Raw genomic sequence first — 24,180 nt, 5'->3', positions numbered from 1 at the left:
ATGTGTCGGCAAATATTAACTCAATTTATACTGTATGCAGAAAACAAACAAAGAATTGTCCAAAAATACACGTTATTATCATAATGGCATATCTGTTAAGGGGAGACTTGTGGGTACCTTCAGAACCCACTTTTATTCAGATATGTGGAGGTGAGAGATCAAGGGAGCTCTCTGAAAACTACCATGGCCGTTTTCCCTCTTTGCAGAGTTATCCATCCCCCTTTCACATGGCTGTTACCGATGGATTGATCAGGTTGTCTAGTTTCCTGCGGGTCTCTGAGGCTTAGGGTTGTTCCTCAACGGCTTATTTAGGACTTGCTGTTGTGACAAATTGTTAGCTCTCTGTTTTCTTTACTCACCGACAGATATTGTGTGTGTGTATGTCTGTGAAGCTATCAGCTTAAAACTGGGCGGTTGCTGTCGGCTGCCGATCGATTGGTGCATCTCTAAATTACTTCGGACATGCAAATCAAGCAAACATGTTCAATAGGTAACCATTCAACCGGAACTAGCATATCATTTGTCACTTAATGTCATCCATGATAGACTTTCTGAATGATGCCATACAGTAGACAGGCCCTGATATACCAATACCCTGTCATTGAACCTCGTTTAATGATAAGTCAACAACAGTCAGTTATTTAGAACGTCCTCCATACAGTGGACATACAAAAAGGTTGACAATGTTGTTTTCCATCATACCACAATTCTGAACTCCTTTACTTAGCTCTTATCTATTCCAGGCGTTATTGGCACACTCAGTCCTCTCTCAAAGGTCACATTCCCAGCTGTCCTCAGTCCTTAACCCTCTGACTTGTTCTGCCATTACATATGCACACACAAGGGAAGGTGTGAGGCACCTTGTCTCTCTTAAGTTTGAAATCTGAGCCAGCTGTGGTTTCAGATGAGGTTGCTATTGTTAGAATTCTTGTTATTTACTGAGGGTCACTTGAGGAGGTGTTGAGTATTGGACATGCCTCCATGTGTCCTTCTCTTGTCCTACCCTTCTCCATTCAGACAGTAAAGTTAGTGATTGGTGCAGGTTGTGCTCAGATCTGGAAGATTAAATATTTCTTCTGCTGATGAATACTGAACATTGCACATAACAGAGAGTGAGAAAGGTAGGGTTTGAATAACATTATATTTTAATGAATTTGTTTCATTCATTCCTTCAGTAATACATTGGTCATTATGTGAAATGTTTCTCGTGACATATGCTTAATATGCAATTTGTGCTCATTAAATATGACATTTTTCATGGAATATTGTAATATTGTTGGACAATTATCAGATATTGCATTTTATATAAGTGAGCTTACTTCAATATATTGTTATACACTAAAGTGTAGTTTAGTATAGTTTATTGCAATGCATTTAATGATTTGCTGATATGTAGAAATTTCACTTAATCTGTAATAATATTTTATGTTTGAAGCTACACTTACCTGACAGAGAGCTGAAGTGTCTTTGGTCACTATTTCTATAACATTTCATGCTCGTCTTTTTGAAAAAATCATAGGCTTTTATTGTGAAACACAAAGCTTCAGAACTCGACACCTATACAAGAGTACCTCAGTATACCAGGTGAGCCTATAAGTGAAATTCCGCTTTGCATTGCAAATAGTATCTGTTATGTTAATGACACTGTAAAATGATCCTAATATGTAAATAATCAGACAATTATCCATGACAGATATGTAAAGAGGTCTTGACTATTCGGCAGTGTGAATCGTGCTGTGGATGTAAATACTGTCTATTAATGAAGTGTCACATCACAGAGATTTCTCTATTGATCACAATACTGTTTATTACTACCCTGCTGCAGTGATCCCAGATGTGTCCCTCCTCTGTGACCTCACTGCTGGGTACACTTTTGACCACATCGAACCCCCCACCCCCCTATCGATGTTGAGGGGGATGATCAGAGGTCCTTCACAGGATTAGTGATACATAATAATACAAATATGACAATAATATATCCATAACTAATCACTGTATTCTTAATGTATAACTATGAATTCAATATTTGACATATTTGTGGTATCGTACATTTAGTTAATTTGATTTATCCGAAATTACTGTCCGTAAAATGCATACAACTAATGAACATTAAGCTGTTTTGATATATTACTGAAACTATTAACATATTAGTCAAGTTTTTTAACTCAAACCCACGTTTTAACTAGAAGGTGCAGATCTCTGCAAGATGTGTCTACAACGACCACTGTTGAATGCACAAATACGACCCACAATCAGGGCTGAACTGCACATAATTCAGGCCTCACTCAACAGACTTGCTCTTATTATAATCTCTGCAGGTGTCTGCACCGGCTCTGTGCAGGTGTGCTCAGCTCCATCTCACAGGTTATGAAGCATCTATTTAGACTTCCACACACATTTGTGCCGGAGATGATAATCATTTGCACAAGAAAAGATCCAGATTTTTTTAATGCTTTTGTAGTGTGTAGACTACAATACTAAATTTTACGTACAGTTTGTAATTGGTAAATAGATACAATTTAAATGAGGAAATGCATTGTAATTATGTAATAGTAATGGCCACATCCTAGTAGACCTGGTATAATACCCCAGTTAACTTAAGTTTCATCAGTATCCTTGGATTTTGTTCTAAGTAGTAATGTACTTTAAAGTAAAAATAAAAAATAAAAAAGCCAAGGCACAGTTTGAGGTGCAGATTCATTTAATTCTACTGAACATGCTAAGGGAGACACCATTATTCAGACATCAGGTGTCTCAGAAACACAAATTCATTCCACAAGCTTCATTCTTCGTCGTGTCCTTTCTGAAATAAGAAAAACAACAAGTAAACAATTTAAAATGTTATTTTCAAAATGAATTATAAGTCGTGAAACTTTTAAATGTTGTAGATTCACTGTCCTACATATTAGTTAGAAGGTTATGTGCACACTGTACACAATTTAACTGGTGACATTAAGGGATTCTGTTAGAAATATACTGACCTTTGACCCCACATCTCGGCTCTTGGCCCGTAGCTTGTTGACCTGAGACTCAGCGATGTCCGCTCTCTCTTCAGCTTCATCAAGCTCATGTTGGAGCTTACGAAACTTGCCAAGATTATTGTTGGCCTGTTCCTCCTGTAGAATACAAACACAATAGCACAATATTTCTGCACGAATAGCATTCCTTATATAATGAAACATTTACATTCTGTTTTTCCATATTGCCCAGCTCTACCACATGGCTTGTTACTGTATTGAGTACATTGACACATGTGCCTTGGGCTTGGACAGTTTCTATGTTTTTGATCTAGATTAGTTTCTCTTATAAAAATAAGAGTACTTACAGCTTCCTCTGAAACTCTCTTGTGGGATTTGACCTTAAGCTGCAGTTTGTCTACCAGATCTTGCAGACGGGCAAGATTCTTACGGTCCTCTTCTGTCTGGATACAAAAAAACAAACAAAAAAATTATAATTTAGATTAGAAATAATCTCAGTGTAACACAATGTGATAAATGCATAGGAACTTGCCTGATAGGTCAACTCTTTGATTCGTCTTTCATATTTTCGTATTCCCTTGACAGAATCACTGGACTTTCTTTGTTCAGCCTCTAATTCACTCTCCAGTTCTCTGATCTGTTGAGGGAATGATGTGAAGTTATTTTTTATATTAGTTTGTTGGCTTTTTGAATATTGTGAAAAATAATAGTTCTAGAATGTTAATTATTGTCAGATTTTTCTGATTTAGGGATGACATTGTTCATTTCAAATATTCAATACTCACCCTGGCCTCGAGCTTCTGCAACTGCTTCTTGCCTCCCTTCAAGGCGATCTGTGCAGCTTCATCCAGACGGTGCTGCAGGTCTTTGATGGTTTGCTCCATGTTCTTCTTCATGCGCTCCAGGTGAGAGCTGGTGTCCTGCTCTTTCTTCAGCTCCTCTGCCATCATGGCAGCATCAGTAATGGCCTTCTTGGCCTTCTCTTCAGCATTTCTGCTCTCCTGCACCACTTCCTCTACTTCTGTCTGAAGCTGGGATGTATCAGCTTCCAGCTTCTTCTTTTGGTTTATCAGGCTGGTGTTCTAGTTTTACACAAGTAGTCATATTTGCATTGTAACAGTGCGTGTAAAACAAACATGCTAGGACATATTGAAATCCACGGCATCTTACCTGTGAGTGCAGTAGCTGCACCCTTTCACTAACGTCCAGCAGCTCTTGCTCAGCAAGTTTGCGACCTCTCTCCGTTTGCTCCAGAGCAGCCCTGAGCTCCTCCAGCTCAGTCTGAAGCAAGTTGTTGCGTCTCTCGACCATGGCATTGTTTTCCTTCAGATCATCATTGCATCGAAGAGAGTCATCAAGCTGGAGCTGAGCATCCTGGAAGATGAAATCAAAAGGAATTTCAATTTGAGTTATTTGCGTGTAAGCGATGGATAATCATTATCATTTTTCCTGAGTTCCTTCATACCTTCAGATGTGCATTAACAGCCCTAAGTTGTTTCTGGGCCTCAGCCGTCTGCCTGTTGGCCTGGCTCAGCTGGATCTCCATCTCATTGAGGTCTCCCTCCATCTTCTTCTTCAAACGGAGAGCCTCATTCCTGCTGCGAGTCTCTGCCTCAAGAGAGCTCTGAAGAGTATCCACAATTCGCTGTTGGTTTCTCTTTGCTTGCTCCATCTCTTCATCTTTCTCGGCCAGCTTGCGCTCAATATCGGCCTTAATCTGGTTGAACTCGAGCTGGGCTCTGAGAATCTTCCCTTCCTCATGCTCCAGCGAGGCCTATCATGAAATAAAGGATGAAAATGAAATTAACAATAACAAAGAAATGTTCATGAGGTCCCCAGTAGAACATTCAACATACTTCTGCTTCCTCCAGGGCTGTCTGTATCTCACACTTCTCTTGGTCCAACTGTTTACGAATCTTCTCAAGCTCGTGAATACTCTTTCCACTCTCACCAATTTGCTCAGTGAGGTCAGATATTTCCTCTGAGAAACAAAATGTAACATTGTCAATGGTTTGGTCATGAGAACGAATTCTACAACAGAGGTGTAAGCTGGTTTTACCCTTACCCTGCAGATTCTTGTTCTCTCTCTTCATGGTCTCCAGATGTTCAAGAGATTCTTCATAGGAGTTCTTGAGTTTGAAGAGCTCAGTGCTCAGAGACCTGGCTTCCTTCTGAGAGCTCTCCAACTCACACTGACACTCCTCATACTTCTGTTTCCATTCTGCCAACACCTGAAATATGTATGCTTAAAGGTCAGTTCTACTCTAATTGTCCGTCTAAAAGAGCCAAGGTGCTAGATGTATTCTAAGTTCAACCTTGTCAAAGTTTCTTTGCTTCTTGTCCAGAGCAGCAGCAGCAGCATTAGACCTCTCCACATCCACCATGAGATCTTCAATCTCATTCTGCAGCCTGTGTTTGGTCTTCTCCAGAGATGAACATTTAGCGTTCACTGCTTCAACAGCCTCCTCAGCATCCTGCAGACGCTGAGCCAGCTTCTTCCTTTAGAAATCAACCATTCAAATCGTTCAATGTTCTTGCAGTTCTGTTTACTGGATACATTATTATAAAATCAACTAATATGGCTGCTCGGTCATCCAACAGACAAACATTTTGTTCGTCTTACATTCTAGTAGGAACATAACACAAACAAAAAGCTGATCTGCTAGACGAAGTAAAATGTCTCTTTAGGAATTATATTTCAAATCATGAATTTGTATGTTAAACTGTCTTACTTGGCCTCCTCCAGTTCCTCGGTTCTCTGGATGGCATCAGTTTCGTACTTAGTTCTCCACTGAGCCACCTCAGAGTTGGCCTTGGACATGCCGCGCTGCAGTTCAGCCTTGGCCTCCTGCTCCTCCTCATACTGCTCCCTGAGGAGGTCACAGTCATGATGAGCTGACTGCACTACATGGGCTAAAGCATTCTTGGTCTGAAATGAAAGCATATCTTGGTGCATCTTCATGTACCACCATCTGTACCATGTTCTCTCTGGTATTTGGAACCTACCTTCACTTCCTCCTCGAGTTGTCTTTTAAGGTCTTCAATTTGTTGAGTGTAGGACTGTTTTCCTCTGGTAAGTTGAGACACCAGGGAATCCTTTTCCTCAAGCCGCCTTGAAAGTTCACCTAATTTTGATAGAAGAATAAAATGAGTATTTCATGATATCCTGAACAAAACAGACTGTTCAAATCAAATGCATACCATTCTCAGTTTGAAGCTTCGCTTTCTGCATGGTCATTGATGGACCGCTGTCCCTCTTCTGCCTTTGTTTTGTATTCATTCATCTGGTCCTCCAGGGACCTGCACATTTTCTCCAAATTATTCTGAAAACAAAAGGCATTAACAAGGAATGAAACGTGTCTTAGACTAACAGAATAACATGTTAATCAACAAATAGGTAGTAAAACATATACATGAAAGTATTTTACCTTTGTCTTCATAATATGTTCCATATTGGAGACCACGTCATCCAGCTCCAGTCTGAGCTCACTCTTCTCCTTCTCCAGTTTCTGCTTGACTCTCTGCAGGTTGTCAATCTGCTCTCCCAGGTCGGCCACACTGTCGGCGTGTTTCTTCCTGAGTGTGGCAGCAGTGACTTCATGCTGCAGAGTGGCCTCTTCCAGGTCTCTGCGGAGTTTCTGGAACTCGGCCTCTCTCTTCTTGTTCATCTCAATCTGGGCGGATGTTGCTCCACCGGCCTCCTCCAGCCTCTCACTGATCTCCTCCAGCTCTCTGGCCAAGTCTGCTCTCTGCTTCTCCACCTTGGCCCGGGCAGCTCGCTCTGCCTCCAGCTCTTCCTCCAGCTCCTCAATGTGGGCCTAGACCGAAATTATGGTCTTAGAATGTCATGATCATGCACCAGTTTACCAAATGTCTTTGTCCTGTGGAAATGATTACCTGTAACTCCTTCAATTTCTTCTGGAGCTGGGCACTCATCAATTGTTCATCTTCTATTTTGCCATTGAGTCGGCTGATTTCAAAATCTTTCCTGTGGATAGAAAAAATAACTAAAATATACCATCTTACACTTAGTTGAAGATCTATTTGTGTTTTACATTGGCAGTTTTCATTTAACTTTTTCAGCCTCTCTTCGAGTTGCTGCTTGTAATTGCGCTAACTTTAGGTCTCCCTCAAGCTTCCGCTTTGCTCTCTCAAGGTCCATACGCACTTTCTTCTCTTGCTCAAGGGACCCTTCGAGCTGTGGGTCGTAATATTCATATTGTTATTCAGTCATGATTTCATGTTACAGACAAATCCACCGTATCTTTTAAATTCTTACATCATCCACTTGCTGCTCCAGCTTAGCCTTGGCCTTGGTCAGAGTGTTGACTTTGTCTTCTTCACTCTGCAGATCATCCAGTGTTTGCTGATGAGCTTCCTGTAAGGCTTTCTTTTCCTTGGTCAACTTGGCAATGATTTCATCCAAAGCAGCCATCTCTTCCACCAGGTTCTTCACCTATGGCCAGAGGACATTTATGTATCAAGGACTTCAATGCGGATGTTATTTGGGACACTTTACTTGATTAGTGTACGTCATACCTTGTTCTCAGTAGCATGCTTCTCTTTCTCCACTTTAGCCAGAGTCAACTCCAAGTCATCAATGTCTTTCTTCAGCTCAGAGCACTCATCCTCCAGCTTCCTCTTCTTAGCAGTCAGTTCAGCATTCATCTCCTCCTCATCCTCCAGTCTCTCAGACAGCTCTTTGGATTTTGCCTCCAGCTGAATCTTGCTCTTGATCAGCCCTTCGCATCTTTCCTCAGCATCACCCAGATTATCCTGCTCCTGTTGTTATTTGAAAGGTACAGCGTTACACATTTGCAGACTTTGTTTGATTTTTATATCATTTGTAAAGCTGACAGATTTTAAACGTACAGATTGAACTTGGAGCTGCAAGTCGTTCTTCTCTTGGAAAAGAGTCACCATTTTTTCTTCAAGTTCCTTCTTGCGGGCCTCAGATTTTGCATAAGCCTCTTTTAGTTTGGCGAACTCTTCCTTCATGTTGGCCATCTCCTTCTCAGTCTCTGCTGATTTCAGCAGAGGTTTGATCTTGAAGTACATCTTATACATACACCCATGAAGGCTCGGATGTTCCACTGGATCACAAGTAGTGAATCCCTGCAGACAACAGATCATTCTTTAAAGCGTTTTTTTCTTCTTTTGAATTTGAAACAACGATACAAGCTATGTACACATATCCTCAAATGAAATACACATATTTCTTATACTTCTGTCCAGCATGAACACATATATAAAATACTAAAATCCAGTTTTAACCTGATAAATGTCCATTTCAATACAACCTAAATCGATTTCCATCCCTCACTATGCTCTCCTATTTTAAAAAATATTTATTTCAAAGGCAGTTGATTTGTCTGTGTATGTAAGGCAGAGTACATCTGCATTATGAGGAACTTTTTGTCATAGGTTATGGTTTCTTCGTGTTGATAGGTAGAGTTTTTCCATATCAAATTAAGAGAGAGGAGAGAGAGAGAGAGAGTTGTATGCTGCACGGATTTTAAAACCCCTTGAGTCAAATGTGTGATTTGTCATATTGGGCTATATTAAATAAAAATAGCCTTAATTTACTGACAGAGTTTGGACATGCTGTGAGCAGCTACCTGTGTTCAACGATCTTCTGGAACTCAATTCTTGCCAGAAGGCCTCGAGCCCGGGCTTGGATACCAGTGATGATTAGTGCTAGACGGTCATCACGCATCTCCTCTAGCAGACCCAGCAATCCGGCTTTGAAGAACACCTTTTTTTATAGAGTCAAATTAGATAGTCAGTAATAACATATTGATGTTATACAAAGTGCATCTATATAAACTACTGACCTTGGTGTGCCCCAGTTTGTACTGGTTGTGGTCAATATCCAGAGAACCCAACAGTTTCTCGGCAGCCTTCTTGTTGTCGATGAACTGTCCCTCAGGAATGGCATTAGGGTTCAGAATACAGTATCTTCAAAACCAACACATAAATTGTTTTGCATGTTGGGAAATATGTTATAAACAGCACAGCAATTCTGACAAGACAATCATTTGTTTTCAATGGTAGTTTTAAATGGGTTTTTTTCCATCACATGCAAACCTCTGTTTGAAATCTCCATAGAGGATCCTGTTGGGGAAGCCCTTTCTGCAGATCCTGATGCCTTCCAGCACACCGTTACAGCGCAGCTGGTGCATCACCAGAGGGTTCTCCATGGCCCCAGGAGTCTTGGTCTCATTGGGGATGATGCAGCGGACAAAGTGAGGGTGAGTAGACCTCAAGTTGATCATCAGCTTGTTCAGGTTCTCCTGCAAGTTTTCAACATAAAACTTTTCAGACATTTTGTGTTTTCATTTTGTTTAATGCAATGAAATGTGTGCCTAAATTATTAAACTCGATACGTTTTCAGGAATCAGTTATTGTGTCATAACCCTGGGAAAATATGTACACAGTACTTTTGGTAAACGATTAACCTGAAGAAATTTCTGTGTTGGTTGGCTTACATCCTCTTTTCATCAATGCTGTTTTACAATAGCCTTGCAATATTTGACCAACATTTGAAAATGTCAATGAAAAAAACAAACATTTATATTTTACCCTGTGCAAAGCTGATACAGTTTGGAAGGAAGAACCTTTCTTCTTTGTACCTTTCCCTTTCCCACCAGAATCTAAATATAATATAAAATATAAATTAAATTTAGCGGACAGAAAACTGTACAGTAATGTTTGTCATTGTTAAACATTTCTGTAGGCTTTAATGTATTTGTATTAACATCAACTAGTGAGTGTCCATACCTGCATCAGCTCCTGCATACCCAGCAAAAAGAGTAGACAAAAGCTTAAGGGTAGACTTCTGGAAGAGTCCGACAACGGTCTCGTTCAGAGGATCCTTGTTCTTCACCAGCCAGTTGTTGATATTATAATCAACAGTTCCAGCATAGTGCATCAGGGCAAAATCAGCCTCTGGTTTTCCTTTGACAACTCTGGGCTTCTGGAAGTTGGCAGATTTCCCCAGATGGTTGTCATAGAGCTTTGCTTTAAAGGTGGCATCAGAGGCTTTGGGGAACATGCACTCCTCTTCAAGGATGGACATGATACCCATGGGCTGAAGGGATAACAACATGAACGGTTTGAAGAAAATCAATCAATCAATCTTCATTTATTTCTGAACATGTAATAGTCAAGTCTCTCACCTTTTCAATCAGGTCAATACAGGCCTGCAAGTCCATACCAAAATCTATGAAAGTCCATTCAATGCCCTCTTTCTTGTACTCTTCCTGCTCCAGCACAAACATGTGGTGGTTGAAAAACTGTTGCAGCTTTTCATTAGTGAAGTTGATGCACATCTGCTCAAAGGTGTTGAACTGGAATGACATCGATATTGAGCAGAAATTAACTCAGGCATGAAAATGTTACTTATTTTTATTAGTGTTGTATTCCCTTCCAAACTCACATCAAAGATCTCAAATCCAGCAATGTCCAGTACACCAATGAAGTACTGGCGGGGCTGCTTGGTGTCCAGGGATTGGTTGATCCTCACCACCATCCACAGAAAGATCTTCTCATACACTGATTTAGCCAGTGCACTAACAGAATAGGACACCTTGGGAAAAGATAATCAGTAATATTTGTAGAATTTCCCGTTTTATTTAATCGAACTTTCTTCAAAGGGGTTCCATTCAAGTCATTACCTGAGCGACATTTTGTCCCTTGGTGACCCACTCATTTCCTACTTTGACTCATGGGTGACAAAGACCTTTGATGAGGTCGGCAGAGTTCAGGCCCATCAGATATGAAATTTTGTCAGCAACTGAGAAAGTAAAGATATACAGTACATAAGTGTTTTTTTCTTTACCCTGGCACTGGGCATGATCTTTCAGCTCCCCTGTCTTTCTCTTTAGGGTTCTTTGACACTTAAAGTACGGGCTGGTTGTCGAACAAACGCGGTTGAACATGCCAAGGTGGGAATATAGTGTCATGTAAATAATACTTTTCTTTGATACCATCTCAATTTAATTAATTTTTTATGGAATGGCTATTCCAACGGATTCTTTTTTACAAGCTTGTTATTGCTTCAGATTGAGTTGATGCAGTGGCTCAGCTGTGGTTGTCATGTGGAGCACAAGGATTCGGGAGGGCACGCTGCCAACTGCCCTCACAATTTCATTCTCCTTCATTTGCATTTATTTAAGTCTTTCGTCTCAATGCAACAAATGCAAAATGTTAGGCAAAGCCTCAATGCTGACAGGAAGAGCTGAAAAAGGCTTGCTTCTTGGCTATGTCATATAAATACATTCAGTTGTCAGTTTATTAGGTGCAGCTAGCTAAAACTAATGCAGTCTAATACAAACGTCCTGCAATAAATCCTACCTTTATTACGGTTAACACGCAAAATGTTTGTTGAAATAGTTTAATTGTATTTCATTACGCTAACGTGTTTCTATTATTTTGTCCACACCATTTCACCAAAGAGGGTAGGTTAAATAACAGAAACATCTCTCTGTATAATGCAATTAAGTTCAACACCAACACAAACTACATTCTCCAAAATGACCATAAAGTTGATGTGAAGTCAAACAGGGGTTTTCTTTTATGTAAGGATAAACAATATAAATAACTGAAAGGAGTTCAAACTAGTGTTCGGAGGGGAGCAGGGCGGAACCACTTTACTTTTACTTTCTTTTAACTTGTCTTGTTTTGTGTTGTCTGTCTGTAACTATGTGTCTCTGATGCTGCTGCCGGTCTTGGCCAGGTCTCCCTTGAAAAAGAGATTTTTAATCTCAATGGGACTCTCCTGGTTAAATAAAGGTAAAAAAAATAAATAAAAAAATAAATAAAATAAAAAACAATCTGCCTGGAGGTTTATATAAGCAGAGACGCAGTAACACGTCGTGTCGCAAACAATACGGTCCGGCGTCGGGCAAGCAAGGGACCGACGTGGATCAGTGTGGAGATCTGCGATGCCACTGCATGACTGACGAGTCCGAACGGTTTGGAGAGGCAGCCGGTAAGGAAGCTGAATTGCACAACAACTGAGACATTGGGGCTGATGTGAAGATCGGTTGGGTGGCGTTAGCATTAGCGTTATCTGCGGCAAATGCATACGCCAATAGTCTGGCCCTCTGTTGTGTAATACTGTTGTTTGTTGTGGTTGATTGTCCGGGAATGGGTTCTATCTGGTTGTGGTAAATTGTAGTAGTTTAAATGGTTTAATTTGTTTACTGACGTACAGCATTAACTGTATTGATTAATATCAGGGCATGTTTACAATAGGATGTGGTGCTTTATTAATCAAGCCATTATGAAAGCATTGCCTGTGTACATTAATTTGTATATTTAATATGGGTTCTGTTTTCTGTTTATTTTCTGTTTAAAGGTTTTTTACCTAGAGACCTAAATGGCTAGAGACCTAAACGGCTAAACAGCTTGATGGCTAGATGTCTAGATGACTAGATTGCTGAATGGCTAAATGAACTGAACAGCTAGATGGCTAAGCTGAACTGAGCTAAAACTGACTAGATGGCTAAGCTAAACTGAGCTAACTAAGTGAACTGAACTGAATTGAACTGAACTCAGCTAAACTACAATGCACTACTCAACGCCACACTGTGGTTACGTTTTGATGAACTGCAAACCTACCAAAATAAAAAGGAGGAAAAAGAAAAAAAACTGTTTGGTCATTTGAGTGAAATCCAGTTGGACCCTTCGAGTGGACTCGTCAATCCCTTTCAAGTGGGGAAAATGCAGACACTAAGAACATAACTTGACAGTTGAATCAACACCTAACTAAGTGTACTTAACAAGCTGGATGATTTTACATCATCAAATTATTATTATGTTTTAAGATGGTTAAGAATGTTGGATCTCCACTACGCCAAATCTCTAAAAATAACAATGATAATATCTGATAACTTCTCTCACCTTCAGTGCCATCAGCCTCTGCCTGCTCTTCTCGCTGCTTCTGCTTGAACTTCATGTTACCATAATGCATGATGGCACCAGTCAGCTTATAAATACTATTCTTCTCTTCTTGAGTGAAGCCCAGCACATCAAAGGCATCCTGAATGGAATCAAAATTTAAAAAAATCTTGCATTTCCTAATATTGTTCTTAATTGATGTTCGATTAAATGTTTGCTGCTGTCAATAAAAAGATTCAGCTCACATCAGTGGCCATCAGCTCCTCAGAGTCATTGATGGAGGCTACTGTCGTCTCTCCTTGGGAGATGAAGGCGTAGTCATAGGGGTTGTTGGTGATGAGCAACATTTCTAAAAAATATATATTCACAAAATAGAAAATATTTATTTTACGATACAATGCATGATACAGTACAGTAATAAACGTACATCACATGTATATTGTGCACTTACCCAGAAGTTCAGGCTTTGCCTGAGACAGGATCTGGTAGAAGATGTGGTAATCCCTCTCAGCTTTGAGCTGATAGGTCACACGAGACTTTTCCAAAAGGTCTGTTAGAGGTTTAATATATGTTATGTTATTTTGTTCCGGAATAAATAAGTTGCTATCGGTGTAGGCTTAGCTATAATTATTGGCATTCTACCACTCATTGATGCAACAATACAAAATCAACAGGTTTGTAAACAGATAACATATTTACTGAAACAAAACGGTCAGAAATGTGAACTGCGAATTAAGTGTGAACAAATATTATTTAATTACTTTTTATGAATACATTTTTAGTTTACATGTGTGGCACATTGGTTGACAGCAATGAGCTCCTGGGTTCTTTGTATGTTGGCTCTAGTATCAGTGTCGCTTCCTTGGGTCGCTCTGATTTAGTACTATGCGCAGATTAGGCAACTGGAGACTCAAAGTGGCACATAGATTTAAATGTAAGTTGGAAATGAGTGTGTTCCTGTCCATCCTGCCTCTCACATGCAGGGATTGGCTGCAAATAGCAAATGCACAAGGAAACAGATGATTGAATGGATTTAGTTTCACTTACAAGTCTCAATATCAGCAGAGGCCAGCTTTCCTCTGTTGTCAAAATGAATTCTGATGAATTTACCCTAAGAGGAAAAAAAGTGTTCATCTATTTCTAAAAGGAAAAAAATTACCATATCAGTGATAATAAAGTAGCCCAGCTGCAGTCACACAGAAACTTACAAATCTAGAAGAGTTGTCATTCCTGATGGTCTTGGCATTCCCAAAGGCCTCCAAAGCAGGGTTAGCCTGAATGATTTGATCCTCCAGGGTTCCCTGAATTTGTCAAAGACACAACCATGGGTCCAGTGCCAAGTAAAAATACCAAATGTGTCTCAGTTATTAGAAATTATTTTTAATGGAAGTGTAATTTGTGCTTTGCAACTGATACTTTGCAAAATATTCAGAAATATTTATCATTGAACAGACCTTCTTTTCAGCTGCTGGATCTTTCTTCCCACTCGGGACGGCAGCGATGCTGGCAAAGTACTGAATGACACACTTGGTGTTGACAGTCTTTCCAGCACCGGATTCTCCACTGAGTGGGAGAGAGACAGAACGTTTTAGTGCAAAACCCAAGACCCTTTAACTACTGAGGTCATTTCTTTTGGGGCCTGTGTGACTTACGTGATAAGGATAGACTGGTTTTCTCTGTCTGTCAGCAAGATGGATTTTCAAATCATCAGTAAAAAATGGAATTACGTCAAAGTTGAAAATTGTAATAAAAATTATGGGTAAAATAGATTATTCACCTGCCAGCATGTACTGGTAGCCATTGTCAGAGATGGAGAAGATGTGAGGAGGAGCTTCAGCCCTCTTCTTTCCTCTATAGGCAACAACCACCTCTTGGTTGTAGACTGGCAGCCCCTTGTAGGGGTTGATAGTCACACAGAAGAGTCCAGAGTAGGTCTGTCGTAGTAAGAGAGGAGTAGACGATAGTGGCTTCAGATGCTGAGATGTCTAACTAACGAAGGAGAGTTACGTATTAGGAAATTGTCTTACATAGATCATCCATGCTGCGTAACGCTCTTTGAGGTTAAACAGCACAGCTGGCTCATGGAGGAAGGTGAACATCGCCATGTCTTCAATTTTATCAAACTTTGGCGGGTTCTGAGGGTGGACATCGCACTCCTTCACTGTCACAGTCTGAAAAAAGAGATAGCACAGTCTTAAACAAAGGTCAAGACTTGTATTGAGAAACATTTGAACTGAGCTCCATTGATATGATGTGCATACCTTTCCAAACTCAGTCTGAACCGTGACTTTGTCTCCATCCCGACTAGTGACGGATGCCTTGACGTACTCAACCTCGGGGTCAGGAACAAAGCACTCCTTCTTCATGTCAAATTGACGAGTTTGGGCCTCTAGACGCTCCTTATCTGACTTCCTAAGAAAAGAAGCAGCGGCCCCAAACTCTGCCATGGCGGCATCGCCCATTTTTCAACCTATTAATTTGAATTTTACCTGAGGTGTATCACTCTACAGGAATTTGGAATCTGTTATTTATATTTAATAGGTAAAAGAAAAGAAAAATATTATATTACATCATTATTTAATGAAGACAAATCAAATGACAAGTAAAAAACAAAAAAAGTTCACAGTAACACAATGCATCTTCTCAACCAAAATGTTTTAGAAACTACATACAAAATGTAGCTAGCACCAACAACTGTCGACATATAGCTGGGACTAATTTGAACAAACAACATAACAGTGTCTCACTTGAGGGGATGTTCTTCTTACCGTTGACCGTCAACCTTTGTCTAGTAAAACGGATCCATTGGCTGACACCGGGCTGCCTCTCCATTAATAAAGGTTGTTAGTCAACCAAATATGGGGATGCATCATCAGAGAAATGGCATCCAGGTTGCCTATTGCAAAAAGCATTCTCCAAATTGGGTAGAGCCCAGGGCTGCTATTTGTTGCTCTCACCTTGTGAACAACAGACTCATACACTACTTGTGATGGCAAATGAAAAGGGAAAGGCAGGAGGTGGGGGAGCAGGGACAAGCTGCAATCTATCAATTTATTCTCTTTTATCCCCTTTATATCAAGCAGTTTTGGAATAATAATCAACATCAGAGTGGCTTCTAAAGTAAATTATGATCAAATAAATCAAAATTAAGTAAATTCTGGACATTTCATTATTTTAAGATTCTACGCTTGTTGATTATACTACGTTAATCAGTGCTTTTATTTAAGGACATGATTGTTGTAAAGGGAATACAAATCCCCATCCATCTACAACACTGATAATCTTAAATGAATCATTGGTCTGTATCAATCCATGACCAAGACATGATAGGACTTACTCTCCTGTATGCCCCAAAACAGCACTTCTATTTGTTGCTTAGAAGTTAGATCCACTGTGCTTTTGTAATAATGCATGTCTGTCATTTATGTTCAACAATAGTCTGTCAAGTGATATGGTGTGAAATACATTTCAAGAGGGAGTATAAAGAGCTGCAGCTGTTGTCAACAGATAGGCAAGACAATGCCAAGGTCACAGCTGTGAAATCCCCTTTTCATCACTCATGACTGTTCACAGATATTCGCGGGTCTAACAATGGTCCCTTGGCATTATTTTATTTTCCTTACCAGCAATATAAATGTTCTGACACTGTGCAATCCAACTAGTGTTCATCTTACATGAAACTGAAGTTACTTGGGCTGGCCTTTTGATAGACACTTCTCAATGACCTGGACCAGGGCTGGCAAACACATGGGCTTACAGAAAACCTAATAATACTTGGCAGTGAGACAATTAAAAGAATTAAAAAGCATGAATCTGTAGGAACTGTCACTGACAGTGGATGCCTCCCTGGATGCCAATACAGATACCATCTGCAAAACCAAGAGAAAGCTGAATAATCATGTTGCCATTTATTATTATACAGTATTTGATGTGTAATTGATGGAGGTGTAAGATGTGGAATTATACCCTAACACGGTAACCTGACGTGCCAAATGGTTTGTTAACACAGAACCACGTGATTGCCTATCGCGTGATATGGATATACAGATAGATATGGATATACAGGACTGTCTCAGAAAATTAGAATATTGTGATAAAGTTCTTTATTTTGTGTAATGCAATTAAAAAAACAAAAATGTCATGCATTCTGGATTCATTACAAATCAACTGAAATATTGCAAGCCTTTTATTCTTTTAATATTGCTGATTATGGCTTACAGCTTAAGAAAACTCAAATATCCTATCTCTAAATATTAGAATATCATGAAAAAGTATACTAGTAGGGTATTCAACTAATCACTTGAATCGTCTAATTAACTCGAAACACCTGCAAGGGTTTCCTGAGCCTTGAAAAACACTCAGTAAACTAAATCACACGTATGGGGATTATCACAATATTCTAATTTTCTGAGACAGTCCTGTAGTCTCGTGTTCTAATGTTATCATCACTGTAATCAGTATGATAGCCTCACACTGAACATCAGAAGAAAACATTAATAGAACGACAAGTGTGAAAACGGTTGGTTGCATTATTGCGTCAGGGTTTTCTTTTAAAGTTATCATGCTAACAAGACATAAAAAGTGTTAGAAATTGAAATAACTTAAATAGAAATTGTATTTACAGTTAGTTTGGCAGAGCCTTTATTTTATTGCTGTAATTGCTACATGTACAATTATTAAGCAACCATTAGGATAAAGGCCTTTTCACACCGGTGACAAAAACTAAAGGAAAACTCGTAATATTTTTTGCATTCAAGCTTTTCACACCAAGGCTTACACAAATATTGGCAATCTGTGCATTCTACTGAAAATTAAAGTTTGCACTGTCCCACAGTCATCAATTCACAAGTTGTTTTTTCAAAAAGAAACCCACACTCCACTCTATAAACTAGACTGTGTAGAAACGATAAGTTGTGGGCCTATTTTCTATAGGTGGCGCCAAAGAAACTTGTTTTTGTAACACGTGTAAAGCTGAGCTTCATTGCACTGGTTTTCATCATTCATGACTGGACAGAATCATATGTAGTCTGTGTGTATTATTATGTGATACATGGTCTTTAATACAAGGCCTAATGTTCAGTTTATAATGGTCAATTTATAACAAGCTTCATCCATAACTTTGACATTCAAATTATTATTATTAATAACTTACAGAAACATGGCTTGGTCCACCTCCCATCTTCTCTTACACACAGCGAGTCCGCCTCTCTGTAATTGTCTTAGTCCAAAATTCAGAAAGATAGATGTAATCATTTCCAAAATTCACAACATGTTTTTATCTAACAATATACTCTGCTTCAATCCATATTTGTTTTTCAAAAACAACATTTTCAAAAAGCTGTTTGCCATCTTACTACATTACTACATACCGCAAAACCATATTCTTCCAATTTTTAAGGATGATGATCAAAAAATGTAACAGACAGACGTTCTAAGCTTCATTGGAAAACCTCATTAGAAGCTTAGAATGTAAATAATTACATTTGGTACAGCTCTAATGTTATATGTAACAATATAACGTATTATATATGGTTAGGTTTTATAGTAGCTAACTTTAAAAAAAACATATTCACGTTATTTCTGAGAAGTAAAATGTCCATAGCATACATTCGCTAATGCATTTGGAAATGAATGGCTCTCACTGTACTTCACAACAAAGTACTTTTCCCGCTCTTTTGTTGGCTACTCACCATCACAAGCGAGTTCAACTGCTATTCATCCATCCAGTAAAATGTTAAGTTTTAGGTTGTTTTTTTTGTGTGTGAGTGTGAAGCATTAACACAATTCTGACATTGATGTCCGGGATAAACTACTGATTGTGTGATTGTTGGTTAACTTGTTTTATCTGCATGCGAAACAATGAAAAAGCTGCAAAAATCAAACATATACTGCAGTGCAAAATAAGTAAGTTTCAGATTTAGCATTGATAGGTTCGTAGAGATAAATGGTTTACAATTTCTGAATTGATGTGTGATTTATATGTGCAAATTATTAGCATTTGGTCTGAAAAGACCTTAAGGCTGCAGGCTAGATGTGCACATTCTAGGTTTTGTAGATTATACTCTTTTCTTTCTATGTGCAGTATTAATTATCATAAAATAACTTTTTTTTGTAATCAAGTCAGTGACGGTGCCTGGGAAGTCTTCTTTTTACAGGCTATAATTAGTTCATGACAAACATATAAGGCTCACTGTTTTAGTTTTTGACTGGTTTCAAGCAAAGAATTCCTGCATTTGAGGAGCAGTTGAGTTCATGATCAAATCAAACAAAGCATTTTTTAAAAGTGGTCCAAATTTGCTGTGTTTTCCAATGGCACAAATTAATAATACAATTCAATATTTTTTTAGTTTTTTCTCAGAGTATACTGATTCAGACAAATTCCCATAATTCTTTTATAAAAACTTAAAGACCCAACATATGTTTGTGACACATTCGTATTGTTGTAACCTCTACTCCAGGCTTCAATCCAAACGTTAGGAATGCTGCGAGTGCCCTTGGCCTGCTTCTGTTGACATGGCATTGTTTTCTTCTGTCTGTCCTTGGGCACAAAGATAACTTGGTAAATTCCTGCTGGCTGCCTTTGGGGGGCTTGGTGGTTCAGAGGACAGCTTGGGGACAGCTTGTGACGCAGGTGGTCAGGACAGGTTTTCATTTTTCTTTGATCAGTAGCAACAAGTGATAAGCCCACGAGAAACACAATTATGTACTGTATGTACTATATGTCATGTGAACAACTCAAGCGTGTCATACTACAAAGAGGCATATCCACCTGAAACTACTATGAATAATGGCAGGAGCTTTCTGAAATATATAATATGATTTTGTTGGCCTGACACAGAATTTAGAACCAGGTTGTGAAACTCTCTGTTACAAATGAAATCATACAAAGCATGCTGGCCAGCAATGCAATGGGAACCATCACATTAGGTCTGACCAGGTCTCTTCCCTGCTTGCCTTCAAACTAGAATTCTCATCTCCTTTACTTAACCCTTCGTCTATTCCAGGCTCTAGCAGAGCCCTCAGCCATCCATTAAAGGTCTCATTGCCAGCTGTCCACAGTCCTTGTGTCTCTTACTTTTACAATCACATGAACACATAAGGGAAGGTGTGAGGCACCTTTTTCCTTCAGCATAGTTTATTTTCCTGAAGGGAGGGTGTAATTATGTGAATAAAACCTTTTCCAGGTTTCACAGCTTTGTTTTCGGATTTTCACTGAGGAATCATAGGTCCATTGATTTTGAATTCCAACCTTGAGGAGTATGTGTGGCATACTCAACTTTCTTCAAAGGGGTTCCATTTAAGTCATTACCTGAGCGACAATTTGTCCCTTGGTGACTCACTCATTTCCTACTTTGACTCGTGGGTGACAAAGACCTTTGATGAGGTCGGCAGAGTTCAGGTCCATCAGATATGCGACTTTGTCAACATCTGTTGAGAAATGTATCATACATTTATCATGGTCATTGCTGCCATTCAAGGTCCTCATAATTTTTTTTTATCCCCAGTTGTAGTTCATTTAAATAAAAAATGTGTGCCATCAGCCTCTGTCTGCTCCTCACGCTGCTTGTTCTTGAACTTCATGTTGCCGTGATGCATGATGGCACCAGTCAGCTTGTAAATGCCGTTCTTCTCTTCTTGAGTGAAGTCCAGCACGTCAAAGGCATCCTGAAAAAAATATAAGATCAAAAATGCATTTCTGGCCGAGCAAAAGTTGGATTTATAAATTAATTTTTGACTTGGATTTGAAGATTCAGTTCACATGAGTGGCCATCAGCTCCTCAGAGTCATTGATGGAGGCTACTGTCATCTCTTCTTGGGAGATGAAGGCGTAGTCATAGCGGTTGTTGGTGATGAGCAACATTTCTAAAGAGGGAATGAAAGAAATGCGTTATTAGATATCTCACTGTAGTCAGATACAGTAATAACTCTCCTTTTAAATGGCTGTTGAGAATTTTTGCATTTTTGTTGGATATATACCCAGATGTTCAGGCTTAGCCTGAGACAAGATCTGGTAGAAAATGTGGTAATCCCTCTCAGCTTTGAGCTGGAAGGTCACACAAGACTGTTCCAGAAGGTCTGTAAGATAAATCAATAGTTATTTTGGTACACCGATAAGGTGATAGGTATTACCTTCAAATATCTTGTGTTACTTACAAGTTTCAATATCAGCAGAGGCCAGCTTTCCACGGTTGTCAAAATGAATGCGGATAAATGTACCCTAAGTGGAAGAGAGGCACTCATTTCAGTCTAGTGGATTCACTTCAATTTAGAAGTTACCATTTGCACTCACGCAGACACTCACAAATCTAGAAGAGTTGTCATTCCTGATGGTCTTGGCATTCCCAAAGGCCTCCAAAGCAGGGTTAGCCTGAATGATTTGATCCTCCAGGGTTCCCTGAATTTGTCAAAGACACAACCGTGGGTCCAGTGCCAAGTAAAAATACCAAATGTGTCTCAGTTATTAGAAATTATTTTTAATGGAAGTGTAATTTGTGCTTTGCAACTGATACTTTGCAAAATATTCAGAAATATTTATCATTGAACAGACCTTCTTTTCAGCTGCTGGATCTTTCTTCCCACTCGGGACGGCAGCGATGCTGGCAAAGTACTGAATGACACACTTGGTGTTGACAGTCTTTCCAGCACCGGATTCTCCACTGAGTGGGAGAGAGACAGAACGTTTTAGTGCAAAACCCAAGACCCTTTAACTACTGAGGTCATTTCTTTTGGGGCCTGTGTGACTTACGTGATAAGGATAGACTGGTTTTCTCTGTCTGTCAGCAAGATGGATTTTCAAATCATCAGTAAAAAATGGAATGAAATCAGAGTTGACTATTTGTAGCAATGTAATCCTAAAATAGAATATTCACCTGCCAGCATGTACTGGTAGCCATTGCCAGAGATGGAGAATATGTGAGGAGGAGCTTCAGCCCTCTTCTTTCCTCTATAGGCAAAAACCACCTCTTGGTTGTAGACTGGCAGCCCCTTGTAGTGACAGTCACACAGAAGAGTCCAGAGTAGGTCTGTTAGAATGATAAAGAGCAAGCAAAAGTTTTTCAAAGATGCTATTATATTACCAATTGATATATGAATGGAGCATGTAGTTGTACTATAGATAAGTGGTAACATTTTTGCTTCAACTCACATAGATTATCAATGCTGCGTAACGCTCTTTGAGGTTAAACAGCACAGCTGGCTCATGGAGGAAGGTGAACATCGCCATGTCTTCAATTGTATGAAACTTTGGCGGGTTTTGTGGGTGGACATCACACTCCTTCACTGTCACAGTCTACAAAGAACAATAATTTAAAGTCACACCGACCAAAGCCTAACCAAATGGGTTGCAGTAACATGTACATCAGCTAAAATGTATCTACCTTTCCAAGTTCAGTTTCAGCTGTGACTTTTTCACCATCGCGACTGATGATGGAAGCTTTGACGTTCTCAACGTCAGGGTGAGGAACGAAGCACTCCTTCTTCACGTCAAATATAAGGATCTGGGCCTCCAGACGCTCCTTGTCTGACTGTCTCAGAAAAGAGGCAGCGGCCCCAAACTCTTTAATGGCAGCGTCGCCCATCTTTTAACCTGTTACAGATTTAGACATGATGGTTCATGATGGTATAAACATGAAGCAGCATCATGCATTCTGAATGTGGGTACAACAGTACTCACAACTTTTCATGCACTACATTAGCCATCAGCATGCCACGAGTGCAATAATGACAAGGTAGATAGTACCATCACAGTACTATCTATGCAAACTGCCTCTTTAGTATACAAATGACCGTGAGCTCTTGATCTAGGGTCATGCCGATGAACAACGATGTCCATCATTGTGATTTAAAAGCCAACCAACACTGGGATGCAGCTTGTGGTGGTGTTAATGGTATTCATTGCTAATTAAAAAGTAACAATGCTCATTTACCAAAGGTTACACATTTTGCGAGTGCAACTGTAGGTGGACACTAGGGCTCTCACAATAATGCCCCTCTTAGTCGATTAGTTGACAACTAATCGGTCCTTTTGGTCTTAGTCCACTAAAATTTCTTAAGTCAATTAGTTGTGTTTTATGCTTTTTTCATGCTGAATGGCTTATTTCCAAGAAACTTACGTGCACATCTCTGGTAAACACAAGATTTAAAGTGTTAAGTCATCCATTAGTCGACTAAGAATTTATCTGGTCGAGGAACAGCCCTAGTTCGGACGACTTGTTCAGCCCCAGTCCTCAGTGCTCAGTCCTCAGTGTGGCAGAGCAAGATGCCTGAATATTAATTAATTAATGCCAGTTTTGAAGGCATCATCCCAGTTGAATCAATTCAAATTATCGTACCTTTATAGGACCCCCTGCCCAACCCTATCTTAATTATGTATCAACTAAATGTCAACAACTACATAAACAAACAAAATGTACTATAAATCATATTGTTGTCATGATGGAATACTTTTCACACAGAATAAAAAGTGTTTTTTACCTAGGGTTGGTTGGTGTTCAAAGGAGACCAGGGTCAGTCAAGGACTTGCTATTCAAACCAGATAACATAGCAAAACATGATTCCATTCAAACTACCATACCATCATCATGTGTTACCACCAGCAAATAACATGATATACTTGTGAGACACAAGGATTATTAAAACTTTACACTAAAATATGTCCGATCCCATATCACTGATTATAAATGTTTTCTTAACTTTGACTCTCAACCTTTAATCAAGAGAAGTGATGAGCCCCGTAGCTGACAGCAGTCCTCCCTCCATTAATAAAGGATGTTTATCCACCAAATATGGGATGAATTTTTGGAATAAGGTTGCATATAAAAAAAGAAAGCGTTCTCCTAATTGGGCAGAATATACTGCTGCTATTTGTTGCTTTCACCTTGTGACAAACAAGGCAAGGACAATACACGGTACAAAGAGAGGGGAGGGGCAGAGCTGTGGATCAGGGACAGGCTCGGCTTTTGTTTTATTCAGATAAAAATTAAATGAGTTTATCATTTAATGTCACGTCATACAAGGTGCTGACTTGATTCAGTTAGCTCTTATGAGTATGAGTGTGATGTCATAGATTCATTTTTAGCTTTGTTTGATTTTAGATATAGTACTTTTATTTGGTATTTGACATATTGTAGACTTTTAAAGGGAATTTTAATGTTAAACATAAATGTGTAAACCCTGTTTTGTGTTGTACAGTAAACTTTATTATTTTTGCCATGATGGATGTAATGAACTCATAGCTACATTAACTGTTATGGTCATGCTGTATATTTTGATTTGGGTAAGAGGTATATGATTCACTTTC

The 24,180-nt window shown here is 39.3% G+C and overlaps 2 pseudogenes across 2 annotated transcripts; both read right to left on the bottom strand.

Moving 5' to 3' along the window:
* Window positions 1–2,782: 2,782 nt before the first annotated feature.
* On the bottom strand, window positions 2,783–15,343 carry LOC306706120 (myosin-6-like; annotated as a pseudogene). Its single transcript has 36 exons — window positions 15,143–15,343; window positions 14,909–15,052; window positions 14,659–14,815; window positions 14,534–14,561; window positions 14,336–14,444; window positions 14,090–14,182; window positions 13,929–13,992; window positions 13,333–13,431; window positions 13,127–13,230; window positions 12,885–13,023; window positions 10,655–10,773; window positions 10,417–10,566; window positions 10,157–10,327; window positions 9,759–10,068; window positions 9,561–9,631; window positions 9,066–9,271; window positions 8,813–8,936; window positions 8,597–8,733; window positions 7,851–8,093; window positions 7,518–7,760; window positions 7,258–7,434; window positions 6,876–7,176; window positions 6,407–6,796; window positions 6,180–6,301; window positions 5,985–6,103; window positions 5,711–5,907; window positions 5,294–5,477; window positions 5,044–5,209; window positions 4,835–4,959; window positions 4,444–4,752; window positions 4,149–4,352; window positions 3,764–4,060; window positions 3,511–3,615; window positions 3,326–3,421; window positions 2,982–3,116; window positions 2,783–2,803 (listed from the first exon to the last, which is right to left on the bottom strand). The product of its transcript is annotated as a myosin-6-like (transcript).
* A 6,280-nt stretch (window positions 15,344–21,623) lies between these two features.
* On the bottom strand, window positions 21,624–22,459 carry LOC306705747 (myosin-6-like; annotated as a pseudogene). The gene is made up of 4 exons: window positions 22,259–22,459; window positions 22,027–22,170; window positions 21,752–21,904; window positions 21,624–21,655 (listed from the first exon to the last, which is right to left on the bottom strand). The product of its transcript is annotated as a myosin-6-like (transcript).
* Window positions 22,460–24,180: the final 1,721 nt, after the last annotated feature.

Source organism: Pholis gunnellus, assembly GCF_910591455.1.
Source record: "Pholis gunnellus genome assembly, chromosome: 14".
Taxonomy (NCBI): Eukaryota; Metazoa; Chordata; class Actinopteri; order Perciformes; family Pholidae; genus Pholis; species Pholis gunnellus.
This window is presented reverse-complemented; position numbering and strand designations above follow the sequence as displayed.